The following is a 5,000-nucleotide window of genomic DNA, read 5'->3' as shown; positions in this document are numbered from 1 at the left end:
GGCCACGCCGGTTGGCTTCGCCCGGCCCCGCCCGGCCTAACGCTTAGCGCCGGGGTAGACCTGGTTGCTTCGCCCGGCCCCGCCCGGCTGGGCGCTCAGCGCCGGGGGACGCCCCTTGGCTTCACCCGGCCCCGCCCGGCCTAACGCTTAGCGCCGGGGGACGCCCCTTGGCTTCACCCGGCCCCGCCCGGCCGGGCGCGCAGCGCCGGGCCACGCTGGTTGGCTTCGCCCGGCCCCGCTCGGCCTAACGCTTAGCGCCGGGGTAGACCTGGTTGCTTCGCCCGGTTCCGCCCGGCTGGGCGCTTAGCGCCGGCGGACACCTGTTGGCTTCTCCGGCTCCGCCCAGCCGGGTGCTTAACGCCGGCCGACGCTTGTTGGCTTTGCCAGGCCCCGCCCGGCCGGGCGCTTAGCGCCGGGCCACGCCTCTTGGCTTCGCCATGCCCCGCCCGGCTGGGCGCTTAGCACCGGGCGACGCCTGTTGGCTTCCCCCGTCCGGCCCTATGGGTTTGCCGTGTAGCTCTGGGCAGACCTCCTTCTCCAGGCCCCGCTTGGAACCCTAGTCACATGAGCGGCCCGTAGATTTGTTTCCTTTGTAGATTTCTCCTCCTGGAGCTCGGGGCCTGCCCCCTGCCCACCTCCCCTCCCCCCCACCCCCCCAATGTGGGTGGACCCGGCCTCCCCTCCTGGTGCTGGGGAGACCAGGTCTCGTCGATCGGACCCGCAGCCCCGGGACCCAGTCCAGGCCCGCGAGCACGTCTTGGGCGGCCAGCCCGCACGTCTGGCAGCCCCGCACGCACCCGCCACACACGGCAGCTCGCACGCGCTGGTCCCCCCCTCCCCCCCCCCCGCCCCGAAAGCTGGGACGTGAAGGCGAGTGACTTTCGGTCCCAGACGGCGGCGTCCCTTCTGGCTCCATGCCTGAGCGGCCGTCAGCGTCACCCCCTGCCGCGCGCTTCCCCAGCTCCAGCCCGCCCTGTCGCCACCCTGCCTGCAGCCCGCTCCCCATGCCACTGCCGGAGAGGGAAGGAGGGACTCTTTAGGAGCCGGCGGCGTTCCCGCCGCCTCCGTGCCAAAACGGCCAGCAGCATCCGCTCTCTAAGCCCGGCTCCCGGCCCTCGAAAGCCTGCCGTGCCCTTGCCCCACCTCCCACCTTGATTTCTGCATCTCTCACTCCCTCATCCGCCCGCCTCGCTTCCGTCCTGCCGCAGGCTTGACCGGGGCTGGGGGTAGGCAGGAAGGAACGCCATCGAACCGAGAGGCTCAGAGCGACCTGAACAGGATGCTTCTTCAAAAAGAGACAGTGCCAAGCATCCCGCCACCACCTCCAGACTGTCGCTGGCCCTACTTCTGCACCAGGCTCTCGGCCTGCTCGCCGAACACCCTGGCTGCCTCGGCACCCAAGTCCTCGCCCCCCTGCTGCTGCCGTCGCCGCCGTCCGAACTGGCTGATGGGACCCTGGGCAGGGGCGAGAAAAGTCTGAGGGTGGCGCCAGGGAGGCAGATGGTGGAGAGCAGGAGTGCCCCCAACCCTCGAGAGACAGGGCGACGGGAGGGAGGGGGACGGAGCGCATCTGCGGCAAGTGTGCGCGTCCATGCGCAGGCGTGCCTATGTCTGTGTGTGTCTGTCTGTGTCGATGAGTGTGCAGCTGTGGCCGTCCGCGGCAAAAAGAGAGGGGGGCGGCGGGGCTGTGAGTGGGTCTGAGAGTCCCTGTGTCTGCCTATCTCTCCGTGTGAACATGGGCCGGGGGCCGCCCGCTCCCTGCCAGCATCGGGCGCCTCGGCGCGGCGCCCCCGCGGCCCGCCGGAGCGGCGGCGGGGGCCGGGGACCTCGGCGGACCCTGAAAGAACCGGCCCGAAGGCGGCCGCCCGGCCCCGGCCCCGGCCCCGGCCCCGGCCGCCGGCCCCGGCCCCGGCCCCGGCCCCGGCCGCCGGCCCCGGCCCCGGCCCGGGCCCCCGCCCCGGCCCTCGCCGGCGGGCGGGGCTCGTCCCGCCGGGGCTCGCCCGCTGCCTGCCGGCCTCGGGCACCGGGGCGCGGCGCCCCCGCGGCCCCCCGAAGCGGCGGCGGGAGACGGGGACCTCGGCGGACCCCGAAAGAACCGGCCCGAAGGCGGCCGCCCGGTCCCCCCGGCCTCGGCCCCGGCCCCTCCTGGTGGGCGGGGCCAGTCGCGCCGGCGGCCATCGGCTTCGTTCCCTGTTCCTATGCACCTGCTTCCCCTCCCCGCTGTCTCCCTAGAGGTGCTCTGCTCTGGTGGGGCTGGGCGTGGTGCCCGGGGTGGGGTGGGGAGGGGCGTCCGTTTTGGTGCGTCAATGTGTGTGGGCTGGCCGAGCTAAGGGCACACGATCCTCCCGAGCGTGGCCGGCTGTGGTGTGGGCGCCCAAGAAAACGGAGTAAAATTCGCAAAGAATTTTTTTTTTCCCCAGGAAACTTCCTTGTTCCTAGCAGAAGAAAGATGTACTCGTTCAAAAATTAAAGGTTGAGTTTTGTCGAAAATACGTATTGGTCTTGAAACCGGGTTCTCAGGCGGGACAGGGCTGCTAGAGCCATACGGTTCCGGGGCGTTCCGGGGCTGTGGGGTTCCCCCGGCTCAGGGATGGCAGGAGGATGCCTTGTCTCCGGGGTCGGCTGCGGCCACCAGCGGTTGCCGGAGCCGTCAGCGTACTGTCCCGGCAGCGTCCGGCCAGAGGGCGAACAGGTCTACCCGGATCCGGGCTCGGCCGCGGCCGCCGGCCGTGCCACGAAACCGCCCGCGTGGCTCCCCTGGCGGCGCCCGGTCTCGGCGTGAACAGGTCTACCCGGCCCGGGGACGGCTCCGGGCGGACAGGTCTACCCGGATCCGGGCCCGGCCGCGGCCGCCGCCCGGCCCTCGCCGGCGGGCGGGGCTCGTCCCGCCGGGGCTCGCCCGCTGCCTGCCGGCCTCGGGCACCTGGGCGCGGCGCCCCCGCGGCCCCCCGAAGCGGCGGCGGGAGACGGGGACCTCGGCGGACCCCGAAAGAACCGGCCCGAAGGCGGCCGCCCGGTCCCCCCGGCCTCGGCCCCGGCCCCTCCTGGTGGGCGGGGCCAGTCGCGCCGGCGGCCATCGGCTTCGTTCCCTGTTCCTATGCACCTGCTTCCCCTCCCCGCTGTCTCCCTAGAGGTGCTCTGCTCTGGTGGGGCTGGGCGTGGTGCCCGGGGTGGGGTGGGGAGGGGCGTCCGTTTTGGTGCGTCAATGTGTGTGGGCTGGCCGAGCTAAGGGCACACGATCCTCCCGAGCGTGGCCGGCTGTGGTGTGGGCGCCCAAGAAAACGGAGTAAAATTCGCAAAGAATTTTTTTTTTCCCCAGGAAACTTCCTTGTTCCTAGCAGAAGAAAGATGTACTCGTTCAAAAATTAAAGGTTGAGTTTTGTCGAAAATACGTATTGGTCTTGAAACCGGGTTCTCAGGCGGGACAGGGCTGCTAGAGCCATACGGTTCCGGGGCGTTCCGGGGCTGTGGGGTTCCCCCGGCTCAGGGATGGCAGGAGGATGCCTTGTCTCCGGGGTCGGCTGCGGCCACCAGCGGTTGCCGGAGCCGTCAGCGTACTGTCCCGGCAGCGTCCGGCCAGAGGGCGAACAGGTCTACCCGGATCCGGGCTCGGCCGCGGCCGCCGGCCGTGCCACGAAACCGCCCGCGTGGCTCCCCTGGCGGCGCCCGGTCTCGGCGTGAACAGGTCTACCCGGCCCGGGGACGGCTCCGGGCGGACAGGTCTACCCGGATCCGGGCCCGGCCCCGGCCGCCGCCCGGCCCTCGCCGGCGGGCGGGGCTCGTCCCGCCGGGGCTCGCCCGCTGCCTGCCGGCCTCGGGCACCTGGGCGCGGCGCCCCCGCGGCCCCCCGAAGCGGCGGCGGGAGACGGGGACCTCGGCGGACCCCGAAAGAACCGGCCCGAAGGCGGCCGCCCGGTCCCCCCGGCCTCGGCCCCGGCCCCTCCTGGTGGGCGGGGCCAGTCGCGCCGGCGGCCATCGGCTTCGTTCCCTGTTCCTATGCACCTGCTTCCCCTCCCCGCTGTCTCCCTAGAGGTGCTCTGCTCTGGTGGGGCTGGGCGTGGTGCCCGGGGTGGGGTGGGGAGGGGCGTCCGTTTTGGTGCGTCAATGTGTGTGGGCTGGCCGAGCTAAGGGCACACGATCCTCCCGAGCGTGGCCGGCTGTGGTGTGGGCGCCCAAGAAAACGGAGTAAAATTCGCAAAGAATTTTTTTTTTCCCCAGGAAACTTCCTTGTTCCTAGCAGAAGAAAGATGTACTCGTTCAAAAATTAAAGGTTGAGTTTTGTCGAAAATACGTATTGGTCTTGAAACCGGGTTCTCAGGCGGGACAGGGCTGCTAGAGCCATACGGTTCCGGGGCGTTCCGGGGCTGTGGGGTTCCCCCGGCTCAGGGATGGCAGGAGGATGCCTTGTCTCCGGGGTCGGCTGCGGCCACCAGCGGTTGCCGGAGCCGTCAGCGTACTGTCCCGGCAGCGTCCGGCCAGAGGGCGAACAGGTCTACCCGGATCCGGGCTCGGCCGCGGCCGCCGGCCGTGCCACGAAACTGCCCGCGTGGCTCCCCTGGCGGCGCCCGGTCTCGGCGTGAACAGGTCTACCCGGCCCGGGGAAGGCTCCGGGCGGACAGGTCTACCCGGATCCGGGCCCGGCCGCGGCCGCCGGCCGCGCCCCGAAACCGTCGGCGTGGCGCCGCGGTGGTGCCCGGTCGCGGGGCGAACAGGTCTACCCAGCTCCGGCGGGACTTAGGCAAATTTCGGCAGGGGCCGGGTAGACCTGTTGCCCCACCCGTCCTGGAAGTTCACCAAGGGGTCGCTGTTTCTGGCTGCCTCCAGTTGCGTCATGGTAGGAGGCGGCGTGCGCCAGCGCACCGCCCCGGTCAAGTACGATTGGTTCTCTTGGAGGCGTCCGGGGCCTTGGACTCGTCTGTCCGTATTATGGGAGCGGGTGATGGGCCGTGTCCCCGCAGGCTGGCGGTGCCTGTGTCGAAGGTCGAGAGCGGCGGCCGCGC

The sequence above is a fragment of the Aphelocoma coerulescens genome, unplaced genomic scaffold, assembly GCF_041296385.1.
Source record: "Aphelocoma coerulescens isolate FSJ_1873_10779 unplaced genomic scaffold, UR_Acoe_1.0 HiC_scaffold_627, whole genome shotgun sequence".
Lineage (NCBI taxonomy): Eukaryota > Metazoa > Chordata > Aves > Passeriformes > Corvidae > Aphelocoma > Aphelocoma coerulescens.
This window is presented reverse-complemented; position numbering follows the sequence as displayed.